Below are 12,928 nucleotides of genomic sequence, written 5' to 3'. Positions count from 1 at the left end.
CAGCCTCTGTGTTTAACTTTTTAAGGACGCACTGAACCGTTTTCCACAGTGGTTGGGTTCCAGTAGCCGCACCTCATTTCATGCATTTATTTACCAGTTGTATAACTTCTTTGTAGAAATATTTACTTAAGGGCAGCGCCTATGGCTCAGTGAGTGGGACGCTTGCCCCATATACCGAAGGTGGCGGGTTCAAACCCAGCTCCGGCTTTGCAACAGAGAAATAGCCAGGTACTGTGGCAGGTGCCTAGTCCCAGCTTCTTGGGAGGCTGAGGCAAGAGAATCGCGTAGGCCCAAGAGCTGGAGGTTGCTGTGAGCTGTGTGACATCATGGCACTCTGCCGAGGGCGGTAAAATGAGACTCTGTCGCTACAAAAAAAAAAAAGAAAGAAAGAAAAGAAAAGAAATATTTACTTAAGTCTTTTGTCCAATTTTAAATAATTTTGTTGTTGTTCAGTTGTAGAATTTCTCTCTATATGTTCAGGGTATTAACCCTTTTTCAGATACATGATTTATAAACATTCTCTCCTGTTCCTTTTTTTTTTTTGCACTTTTTGGCTGGGGCTGGGCTTGAACCCGCCACCTCTGGCATATGGGGCGGTGCCCTACTCCTTTGAGCCACAGGCACCGCCCCCTTTTTTTTTTTAAGACTTGGGGTCTTGCCTTATTGCCCAGGTGGGAGTGCAATGCTGCAATGATAGCTCACTGCAGCTTTCAGCCCCTGGGCTCAATCGATCTTCCTCCTTCAGCCTCCCAAGTAACTAAGACTACAGGTATGTGCCATCACGGCCAACTAATTTTTCTTATTTTTTTGCAGAGATAAGGTCTTGCTCTGTTACCCAGGCTGGTCTCCAACTCCTGACCTAAGCATTTCTCCCACCTTGACCTCCCAAAATTCTGGGATTGCAAACATGAGCCGTCACACACAGCCTCCCATTCATTTTAATTTTGATGAGGTCCAATCTGTTTTTTCTTTCATTGCCTGTACTTTGGTGTCATATCCAAAAGGCAGGCCACTGTGGAGCTTCTCTGCCATGCCTTCCTCTAAGGATTTTATAGTTCTAGCTCTTATAATCAGGTCTTTGATCCCTTTTTGAATTAATTTCTGCACATGGTGTAAGGTAGGTAGCTGTCTCCTCTCATCTTTTGCGTGTGCCTATCCAGTTTTCCCAGCACCATGTGTTATAGAGATTATCCTTTTCCATTAAATGGTCTTGGCACCCCTCATCAAAGATTATTTGATCAGATATGCAGGTTTATTTCTGGGCTCTCTATTCAATTCCATTTATCGGCATGTCCGCCTTCACGCCAGTACCCGCAGTTTTGATTTCTGTAACTTTGTTGCAGAAACTCCTCCAACTTTCTTCTTTTTCAAGATTGTTGTGACTATTCAGGGTACCTTGAAATTCCATATGAATTTTAAACTGGATTTTTGTATTTCCGCAAAAGAGTCATTGGGGTTCTGATAAGAATTGCATTGAATCAGTAGATCACTTTGAGTAGTATCGGCAATTTAACAATATTAAGTCTTCCTATCCATAAACATAAAATGTCTTCCTATTTATTTTATTTTTATTTTTTTCACAACAGGGTCTTACTCTGATCCCAGGCTGGAGCGCAGTGGATCATCATAGTTCATCTCAAACTTCTGGACTCAAGTGATCCTCCTGCCTCAGCCTCTCAAGTAGCTGGGACTACAGGTGCATACCATGACGCCCAGCTAATTTTTCAATTTTTTGTAGAAACACAGAGTTGAGCTCTTGCTTAGGCTGGTCTCGAACTCCTGACCTCAAGCAATCCTCCTGCCTTGGCCTTCTAGAGTGCCAGGATTACAGGCATGAGGCACCACGCCCAGCTTCTCCTCATTTCTTTGTCTTTAATTTCTTTCTTTCTCCCTCCCTCCCTCCTTCCTTCCTGTCCTCCTTTCCTTCCTTCTTTTTTCCTTTCTTTTTTTTTGCAGTTTTTGGCCAGGGCTGGGTATGAACCTGCCACCTCCGGCATATGGGGCCAGCGCCCTACCCCTTTGAGCCACAAGTGCCGCCCCTGCCCTTTTTTTTTAACAGAGTGTTAAGCTGTTGCCCAGGCTAGAGTGCTGTGGTATCATTATAGCTCACAGCAACCTCAAACTTTTAAATGCAAGCCATCCTCCCACCTCAGCCTCCTGAGTAGCTGGGACTAAAGGTGCCACCCACTGTGCCCAGCTAATTTTCTTTTCTGTTTTTAATAAAGAAGGGTCTCACTTTTACTCAGGCTGGTTTCAAACTCCTGAGGTCAAGGAATACTCTTGCTTCAGCCTCCCAGAGCGCTTGGATTACAGGCACCAGCCACAGTGCCCAGCCCTGTGTCTTTAGTTCCTTTCAGCAACATTTTGTAGTTTTTTTTTTTCTTTTTTTTTTGTAGAGACAGAGTCTCACTGTACCGCCCTCAGGTAGAGTGCCGTGGCATCACACGGCTCACAGCAACCTCTAACTCTTGGGCTTACGCGATTCTCTTGCCTCAGCCTCCCGAGCAGCTGGGACTACAGGCATTTTGTAGTTTTTAAGTATGCAAAACTTTAGCCTCCTTGGTTAAGTTTATTTCTAAGTATTTTATTTTATTTGTTAATTTTTGTTGAGACAAAGCATCATTCTGTTGCCCTGGCTAGAGTGCTGTGGCATCATCATAGCTCACAGCAACCACAACCTCCTGGGTTCAAGCCATCCTCCTGCCTCAGCCTCCTGAGTAGCTGGAACTACAGGTGCCCACCACCACACCCAGCTAACTTTTCCATTTTTAGTAGACACAGGGTCTCGTTCTTGCTTAGGGTGGTCTCAAACTCCTGACCTCAAGCAATCATCCTGCCTTGGCCTCCCAGCCTACTAGGATTACAGGTATGAGGCCCCTCACCCGGCCAAATATTTTATTATTTTTGATGCTATTATAAATATTGTTTTTTAACTTCTTTTTTGAATTGTTCATTGTTTGTATATAAAAATGGAACTATTTTTTGTGTGCTGATGTTGTATTTTGCTACTGTGATAAATGTGTATATTAGTGCTAACAGTTTTTGGTGGAATCCTTAGAATGTTATATGTACAAGATCATATCACCTGTGAACAAGATAATTTTCCTTCTCCTTTTCCAAATCAAATGCATTTTATTTCTTTTTCTTGCCTAAATTCTCAGGCTATCACTTCTAGTACTATGTTGAATAGAATGGCAAAAGTGGGCCTTCCTGCCTCTTATCTTAGAGGAAACACTTCTATTTTTTTTGCAGTATTTTTTGGCTGGGGCTGGGTTTGAACCCACCACCTCTGGTATATGGGACCGGTGCTCTATTCCTTTGAGCCACAGGCACCACCCCGAGGAAATACTTCTAGTCTTTCACAATTGAGTATTATGTTCACTGTGGATTTTCCATATATAGCTTTCATTATATTGAGGAAGTTTCCTTCTACACCAAGTTTCTTCTAGTGTTTTTTTTTATCACAAAGTATATTAGATTTTGTCAAATACCTCTCTGCATCAGTTGAAATAATCATGCAATTTTCTCTTTCATTCTATTACTGTGATGTACATGTATTCCATTGATACATCTTCTTATATTGAACTGCCCTCGAATTCCTAAAATAAATAAAAGATGGGTAATAATCATTTAAAATGCTTGGAATTTGACTGACTTTGAATTTGATTTCATTAAAGACGTTTGCATCATAAGGGACATAGATCTATAATCTTTTTTTTTTTCTTGTGATGATTTTAATTTTGTTTTGGTATCAGAGTAATGCTTGCCTCATTGAATGAGTTACAAAGAATTTGAAAAGGTGGGCAGTGCCTGTGACTCAATGGGTAGGGCGCCAGCCCTATATACCAAGGGTGGCAGGTTCGAACCCGGCCCCGGCCAAACTGCAACAGAAAAAATGGCTGGGTGTTGTGGCGGACACCTGTAGTCCCAGCTACTTGGGAGGCTGAGGCAAGAGAATCGCCTAAGCCCAGCAATTGGAGGTTGGTGTAAGCTGGGACGCCACAGCACTCTACTGAGGGCAACAAAGTGAAACTCTGTCTCTAAAAAAAAAAAAAAGAATTTGAAAAGGATTAATATTAAACCTTTATTTTATTTTATTTCTGAGACAGAGTCTCAAGCTGTTGCCCTGGTAAGAATACCATGGCATCATAGCTCACAGCAATCTCAAACTCCTGGGCTCACGCCATCCTCTTGACTCAGTTTTTCTGTGTTTGGTAGAGATGGGGTCCTGCTTTTGCTCAGCCTGGTCTTGAATTCCTGAGCTCAAGCGATCCACCTGCCTTGGGCTCCCAGAGTGCTGGGATTACAGGCGTGAGCCACCGAGCCCGGCCTTAAATCTTTAAATGTATGACACAATTCACCAGTGATGCCATCTGGGCCAGGAGTTTTCTTTGTTGGGAGGTTTTGACTGCTGATTCGATCTCTTTATAGACTTATTGAAATTTCCTATTTCTTCTTGTGTCAATGTAGGCAATTTGTGTGTTTCCAAGAATTTGTACACTCTTTCCAGATTGTCTAAGTTGTTGGTATACAATTGTTCATAGTACTTCTGTACAATCTTTTTAAAAAAATCTTTCAGGCCAGTAGTAATGTCCCTGGTTTAATTTCTGATTTTATTTATTTGTGTCTTCTCACCTTTTTTTCTTTGTCAGTTTAGCTAAAGGTTTGTCACTTTCATTGATTTTTTTTCGAAGAATCAACTTTGGGTTTCGTTGATTTTTCCATATTGTTTTTCTTATTTTTTAAATTTTATTTTATTTCTATATTTTTCTTATTTTTTTCTTTTCTTATTCTTTTTTTCTCTTTTCAACCATATTGTTTTTCTATTCTTTTTCATTGATTCCCACTCAAGTTTGTTATTTTTACCGTCTTCTTCAAGTTTTGTATTTTCTAGTTCATTAAGGTGTTCAGTTAGGTTACTGATTTGAGGCCTTTATTTTTTAACATAGGTGTTCAGAGCTATTCATTTCCTTCTGAGCGCTATTTTCACTGTATCCTTTAAGTTTTGGTACACGGTCTTCCCTGTTACATATGGGAGTGGGGGCGTATTCCTGCTTATACCCAAATCCCTACATACTCAGGTCCTGAAGTTGACCCTGTAGAGCCCGGAAACCGGGTACGGGGAAAGTCGGCCCTCTCCCTATGCAGGCTTCTGCAAATCCCCAGTGCTGTATTTTTTTGTTTGCTTTTAAGGATTTTTTTTTGTTGTTGTTGTTGTTGTTTGTTTGTTTTTAGAGACAGAGTTTCACTCTATTGCCCTCTGTAAAGTGCTGTGATGTCACAGCTCACAGCAACCTCCAGCTCTTGGGCTTAGGCAACTCTCTCGCCTCAGCCTCTGGAGTAGCTGGGACTACAGGCACCTGCCACAACACCCGGCTATTTTTTGTTGCAGTTTGGCCGGGGCCAGGTTTGAACCCGCCACCCTTGATATATGGGGCTGGCGCCCTCCTCACTGAGCCACAGGTGCCACCCTGAGGATTTCGTTTTTCATTTTGAGACAGGATCTCAGTCTGTTTCCTGGGCTAGAGTTACAGTGGTGTCACAGCTCATTGCAACCTCGAATTCCTGGGCTCAAGCGCTCCTCCCACTTAAGGCTCTTGAATAGCTGGGACTATAGGTATGTGCCACAACACCAGACTAATTTTTAAATTTTTTTCTAAAGATGAGTTCTCAGTATGTTGCCCAGGCTGGTCTGGAACCCCTGGCCTCCAAAAATCCTCCTGCCTTTGTTCCTGGAGTGCTTGGATTACAGGTATGAGCCACCACACCTGGCCCTGATATTGTTTTTTTTTTTTGCTGTTTTTGGCCAGGGCTTTGAACCCACTACCTCCGGCATATGGGGCCGGCGCCCTACCCCTACAGGCACTGCCCAATACTGTATTTTTGATCCATGTTTGGCTGGGAAAAAATCTACTAATAAATGGACTTAAATAGCTGAAACCTGTGTTGGCCAAGGGCCATTGTATCATGTTTTCATTTTCATTCCTCTCAAGGAACTTTCTTATTGCCCTTGTGATTTCCTCTTTGACCCGTTATGTGCATGTTTTTTAAGAGTATGTTTAATTTTCACACATTTGTGAGTTTTCAAGTGTTTCTCATTATTCTCTTCCAGTTTTATTCCACAGTGATTGAAAACTATGATCTACATGACTTCAGTCTTTTAAAATCTAGTAAGAACTATCTTGTGGCCCGACACATGGTCTAGGCGACGTAATGTCTCGTTAGCACTTGAGAAGAATTTATATTCTGCTGTTGTGTGGAGTGTTCCGTCTGTAGGTCTAATTGCTTTATAATATTGTTCAAGTTCTCTATTTCCTTATCATTCTTCTGTCTGGTTGTTCTTTCTATTACTGAAAATGAAAGTCTATTTTTTTAAACCAGCGATTCCTCCCTTTGGCGCCGACATGTGTTGCTTCATATATTTTGTGGCTTTCTCATTAGGTACACGTATATTTATAATTGCTGTATATTCTTGGTGTATTGAAACTTTGATCAATAAAAGTGTCCTTGGTCTCATACCCTTTTTGATGTAAAGTGTGTTTTGTCTGATAATAATACAGCCACCTCGGTGGCACCTGTAGCTCAGTGAGGAGGGCGCTGGCCACATACATACACTTTAATTCTCACTGATTCTTTCTTTTACCTGTTCAAATCTGCTGTTGAATTGCTCCAGGGACTAATTAGTTATTACATCTTTCAGTTTCGCCATTTCTTTTTGGTTACTTTTTCTCATTTCTGTCTCTTTCCTATTGATATTCTCATTTGTTCTGACATCGTTTTCTCAATTTCATTTGGTCCTTTTCCATGGTTTCCTTTAGCTCATTGAATACACTAAAGACAGTTGATTTAATGCTTTTGACTAATAATTTCAGCGTCAGGGATGGTTTCAGTCAAAATGTTTTTCCCCTCTTAATGGACCATACTTTCCAGTTTGTAGATTCTGTAGTTTTTTGTTGCGAACTGGAAATTCTGAGTATTATATTGTGGTTGTTCTGTAGATATAATCCTCTCATTTCTCAGGGATTTTGCTTGTTCATGCCTGCAGCAATTTTTCATTGTGCATGTGTGACCTTTCTAAGCCATTTGTGCAAAGCAAATATTCTCTGTTGGGTGTTTTCACTAAAACGTTTCTACCATCGTCCCTGGGGACAGCCAGTGACCTGATGTGATTTCTTCACGTGTCTGACTCCCAAGAGGAGAAATATTAATGGGTCCCATCTCCTTAAATTTCCTCTTGGCCAGGAAGCTGCTCCAACCTACAGTTGTTGAAACGATAGCCAACTTCTGTCTTGGCCCCTCAGAGATCAACAACATCCATCAGTGATCAGAATCTACAATCCCAATTTTTGGAAGACAAGGGCCTTGTTGCCCACCCTGAGTCCAGCAAGTTGTACCAGGAATAGGAACTGCAGTGTCCACATCTGCCTGCCCTGGGGACGGCACGTAAAAGATGACGGCCCCTGCTGGGTGAGAAAACTGAAATTCACCTGCCTCTTCTTCAGCTCTACCCTGGTTGCTGAACTAGCTTCATGAGTTCCCAAATAATTGCTTTAGGCAGTTTCTGCCTGTTCAATTGCTGTTTCCATGGATGGACAGATTCCTGGAAATCCTTACTGTGCTGTGTTCCCTGATGTCACCTCCTGCCAAGTGATATTTTTACAAAGCTGCAAAGGCAACTCAATAGAAAAAGAGTCTTTTCAAGATACGGTATTGGAATAATTGGACTTCCATAGGCAGAAAAATGAACTTCCATCTAAGCCTCACACCACAGGCAACAATTAACTCAAAATAGATCAGAGATCTAAATGTAAAATGTAAAACTAAAAATCTTTTAATTTTTTATTTATTTCCTGTCACCCTGCTACAGTGCTGTGGTGTCATCAGAGCTCACAGCAACCTCAAACTCCTGGGCTCAAGTGATCCTCCTGCCTCAGCCTCCTCAGTAGCTGGGACTACAGGCACCTGCCACTATACCCTGCTAGTGTTTCTCTTTTTAGTAGAGACGGGGTCTTGCTCTTGCTCAGGGTAGTCTTGAACTCATGATCCACCTGCCCCGAAAACATAGTAGATATCAGTGTACGCTTATTAGAATAGCCAAGACAAAAAATATTGACAACATCAATATGCCGCCCAGGATGTGAAGTAAGTGGAACTCTCATATGTTGCTGATGGGTAAGTAAATATACAGTAACTCTGGAAAACAGTTTGGCAGTTTTTCATAAAGTTAAGCAAAGTTACCACATCACCCAGCAATCCCACTTTTTGGTATTTACTCTAGAAAAACGAAACTTATGTTTACACAAAAAGCTATACATAAATGTCAGGGCAGCTCTATTAGTAAATCACCTTGAACTAGGAAAAAAAAAAACCCAAATGTCCTTTCATTGTTGAATGGATAAAAAAACTGTGTTACATCCATACAATGGAATGGAACACTCTTCAGCAAAAAACATGATCAAAATACGGATTCACAGAACAACTTAGATGAATCTCAAAGGTATTATGCTGAATCCACAAAGACTGTGGAAAAAGATTACATATTTATGTGCTGAATGTTTTTGTTGCCCCCCTAAAAATTCATATGTGGAAGTATGAATCCTTAATATGATGGAGGGGAGGCTTCTGGGAGGTGATTAGGTCATGGAGGTAAAGTCTTCATTAACGAGATTAGTGTTCTTATAAGAAGATCTTATACAAGATTACAGATGCAGTGGCTCACACCTGTAATCCTAGTGCGCTAGGAGGCTGAGGTGGTTGGCTTGCCTGAGCTCACAAGTTCAAGACAGGCTGAGCAAGAGCAAGACCCTGTCTCTACTAAAAATAGAAAAACTAGCCAGGCATAGTCATGCACACCTGTAATTCCAGCTATCTGGGGAAGATAAGGCCGGAGGATTGCTCAAGCCCGAGAGTTTGAGGTTGCTGTGAGCTATGACACCATAACACTCTACCCAAGGAGACAGAGTGAGACTGTGTCTCAAAACCAACCAACCCACCAACAACAATGACAAAAAAGAGACACAAGAGAGAAGAGCTCTCTGTGGCCGAATGAGGATACATGAAAAGGCAGCTACGAGCCAGGGGAATGGACCCTCACCAGCCTCCAGAACTGTGAGAAATAAGTGCTTGTCATTTAAGTCACCAGCGTATGGCATTTTGTTATAGCAGCCCAAACAAAGGGACTTTATGATTCCATTCATATGAAATTCTCAAAAAAGACAAAACTATAGAAAAGATTTTAGTTTTCTAAGAAAACTAAACTAAGAAAACAGACCAGGCTCGGTGCCTATAGCACAGTGGTTACAGCACCAGCCACATACACCAAGGGTGGCGGGTTCGAACCCAGCGGGGCCAACTAAACAACTGCAACAAAAAAATAGCTGGGCATTGTGGTGGGTGCCTGTAGTCCCAGCTACTTGGGAGGCTGACGCAAGAGAGTCGCTTAAGCCCAAGAGTTTAAGGTTGCTGTGAGCTGTGATGCAAAAGCACTCTATAGAGGGTGACATAGTGAAACTCTGTCTCAAAAAAAAAAAAAAAGAAAGAAAGAAAGAAAAGAAAACAGACCAGTGGGGTGCCAGGGGTATGGGGTTGAGGAGCCGGGAGAGTGTGACTCTAAAGGGACAGCATAAGGGGAGTTTTTTTGGGTGGTGGTGTCAGTGATGGAAATCTTCTATAGTTTTACTATAGTGAGGTAGACACATAAGTCTATACATGTGTTAAAATCTGTAGAAGTGGCTCGGCACCTGTAGCTCAGTGACTAGGGCACCGGCTGCATACACCAGGGCTAGCAGGTTCAAACCCAGCCCAGGCCTGCGAAACAACGACAACTACAACAAAAAAATAGCCAGGTATTGTGGCATGTGTCTGTAGTCCCAGTTACTTGGGAGGCTGAGGCAAGAGAATCGCTTAAGCCCAAGAGCTGGAGGTTGCTGTGAGCTGTGACGCCACAGCACTCTACCGAGGGCGATATAGAGAAACTCTGTCTCAAAAAAAAAAAAAACCTCATAGGAGTGCACAATTATGCCCGGCTAGTTTTTCTATTTCTATTTTAATGTATGTAGTTCTATTACTACATAGAACGACGTACATTAATATAGAACTACGTACACTAAAAAGTTCAATTTACTGTATGTTAATTTTTTCAACTTCTGAAAATTAAAAACGGTTCACTGTAAAATAAAAGAAACAAAAACACATGATTATAAAAGATGGGGAAATAGCAAGGAACTGTGACAGACTGAAGAAGACTAAAAAGAAACTGAATGTAACTCATGACCCTGGATTAGATCCTGGAGCAGAAAAGTCAAGGATTGTGCAGCAGTAGGTGAAATTTGAATGGAAACTGTGGCTTAAACAGCCGTGGTGTCTTGGTGCTAATTTCCCGATTCTGAAGATCACACCATGGCCATGTACCACATGCTCTTGCTTTGGAAAACACAGGGGTATTTAAGGATAAGGGAGAATCATCTTTTCAACTTTCTCTCAGATGGTTCAGAAGAAGAATTATGGTAATCATCATATATATATATATAAACACACACACACCTACACACACGTACCTATAGAGGGCGCCAAAAAATACATACACATTTTAAGATAGGAAAACACTGCAGTATTAAAATTGTAATACTCAATATACTGTTAACAAAAGACAAACACAAAACACGTTGAGCACCTCTTGTAATTTTTTTTTTTTTTGATACAGAATCTCCCTTTGTCACCCTCGGTAGAGTGCTCTGGCTTCATAGCTCACAGCAACCTCAGTGTCTTGGGCTCAGGTGATTCTCCTGCCTCAGCCTCCCGATTAGCTGGGACTACAGGCACCTGCCATGATACAGCAGCTAGTTTTTCTATTTTTAGTAGAGACAGGGTCTTGCTTTTGCTCAGGCTGGTCTTGAACTCCTGAGCTCAAGCAGTGCACCGGCCTCGGCCTCCCAGAGTGCCAGGATTACAGGCGCAAGCCACCACACCCAGCCCTCATCTCTTGTAATGGCAGAAGTCAAATGTGACTTGAGTATTGCAAATTTAATACAGATTTTTCGTTTCTTGAAATGTCTGGCACCCTCTGTATATATACATTCATTCATGAACTCATACATAAACACATCACACACACACTCACACACACACACACACACAGGACTTACTAAAGGCTACATCCTGATGGAACTTAACGTAAGTTGAAAATATCATAAGCTGAAATGGTACATAACCTACCAAACATCACAGCCTAGCCCAGCCTACCTTAAAACATGCCCAGGACACTTACATTAATCTACAGTTGAGCAAAAGCACTGAACACAAAGCTTATTTTATAGTAAAATATTGAATATCTCAAGTGATTTATTGAAAACTGTATTGAAAGTAAGAAACACTACAGATGTATGGGTCCTCAAAGGCAAGTTTCTGTATAGGAGCTGGGTGATCACGCCTGTAATCCTAGCACTTTGGGAGGCCGAGGCAGGAGGATCCCTTGAGCTCAGGAGTTCAAAACCAGCTTGAGCAAGAGCAAGACCTCATTTCTACTAAAAATAGAAAACCTAGCTGTGCATCATGTCAGGAGCCTATAGTCCCAGCTACTCTGGAGGCTGAAGCAAGAGAATCTCTTGAGCCCAAGAGTTTGAGGTTGCTGTGAGCTACGACACCATGGCACTCTACCTAGGGCACAGAATGAGACCTGTCTCAAAAATAAAAAAAAAAGTAAGGTTCCTACTGAATGTGTATGGCTTTTGCACCATTACAAAGTTGAAAAATTTTAAGTCAAAACACTGTAAGTTGTGAGCCATCTGTATCATCATTATGTGCGTATGTATATTTATATTTACAGTCGAACCTCAGTAAGTTGACCACTGTAACAAACTGGTCAACACACAGAGGTGGTCAACTTGAGGAACTAGACCTGCTGTGCTGATGTGTACACGTGGTGCATGTCCGGTCTATGAAAATCAGGTCGGGGCAGTGCCTGTGGCTCAGGGAGTAGGGCGCCGGTCCCGTATGCCAGAGGTGGCGGGTTCAAACCTAACCCCAGCCAAAAGCCACAAAAAAAAAAAAAAAAAAAGAGAAAATCAGGTCAACTTGGGGGGTCATGACAGGCGTCAAGATGGCGTCTGCCAGCAGGGTCTTCCAGGTAGTCAAGCCTCACACTCCATTAATATTGATTTCCTGACAGAAGAGACAATCCTAAACCCAATGAATCAGAAGCTTTGAGATCAGCAGGATTCCTGTTCACTCTCCTGCAATTTCTCAGCATTCTAAGGGAGGTAAGTCACCAGACTGGCTGATGTATCGAGGTCCACCAGACACTGCAGAAATAATAAAAACATTACCTCAGAAATACAGAAGGAAACTTGTGTCTCAAGAAGAAATTGAATAGATCCAATGTGGTGGACCAGAGTAAATGACTATGGCTGCTGTTTGTCATCAGACGAAAGAATTACATTTATAATAAATGACTTCTAAAATGGCTCAGCATCTGTAGCACAGTGGTTACGGTGCCAGCCACAAACACCGAGCGTGGCGGGTTCGAACCCAGCCCAGGCCTGCTAAACAACGACAACTGCGACAAAAAAGAACTGAGCATTGTGCCAGCTCCTGTAGTCCCAGCTACTTGGGAGGCTGAGGCAAGAGAATCGCTTAAGCCCAAGAGTTGGAAGTTGCTGTGAGCTGCCATGCCACGACACTCTACTGAGGGCGATACAGTGAAACTCTGTCTCCAAAAAATAAAATAAACAAATAAAATGAAAAAGGAGCAATTGTATATTGAACAACTTTAATAAATATCGTGTTAAAAAATGACATAGAAAATTAAAAAAAAGAAAAGCAGGTCAACTTAAGGAGGTGGTCAATGTAGGCGGTTCTTTGGAGGTTCTACTATCTACTGACACGCACGTATACACATATATATCGTTGTCCCTCAGTGTCTGGGCAGGGG

At 41.9% G+C, this 12,928-nt stretch overlaps 1 pseudogene; it reads left to right on the top strand.

The window, feature by feature from the left end:
• The first annotated feature begins 11,145 nt into the window (after nucleotides 1-11,145).
• LOC128584850 (alpha-ketoglutarate dehydrogenase component 4-like) lies at nucleotides 11,146-12,394 on the top strand (annotated as a pseudogene).
• Nucleotides 12,395-12,928: the final 534 nt, after the last annotated feature.

This window comes from Nycticebus coucang, chromosome 4, assembly GCF_027406575.1.
Source record: "Nycticebus coucang isolate mNycCou1 chromosome 4, mNycCou1.pri, whole genome shotgun sequence".
Classification (NCBI taxonomy): domain Eukaryota; kingdom Metazoa; phylum Chordata; class Mammalia; order Primates; family Lorisidae; genus Nycticebus; species Nycticebus coucang.
The sequence above is the reverse complement of the archived record's forward strand: the minus strand, read 5'-3'. Positions and strand labels throughout refer to the sequence as shown.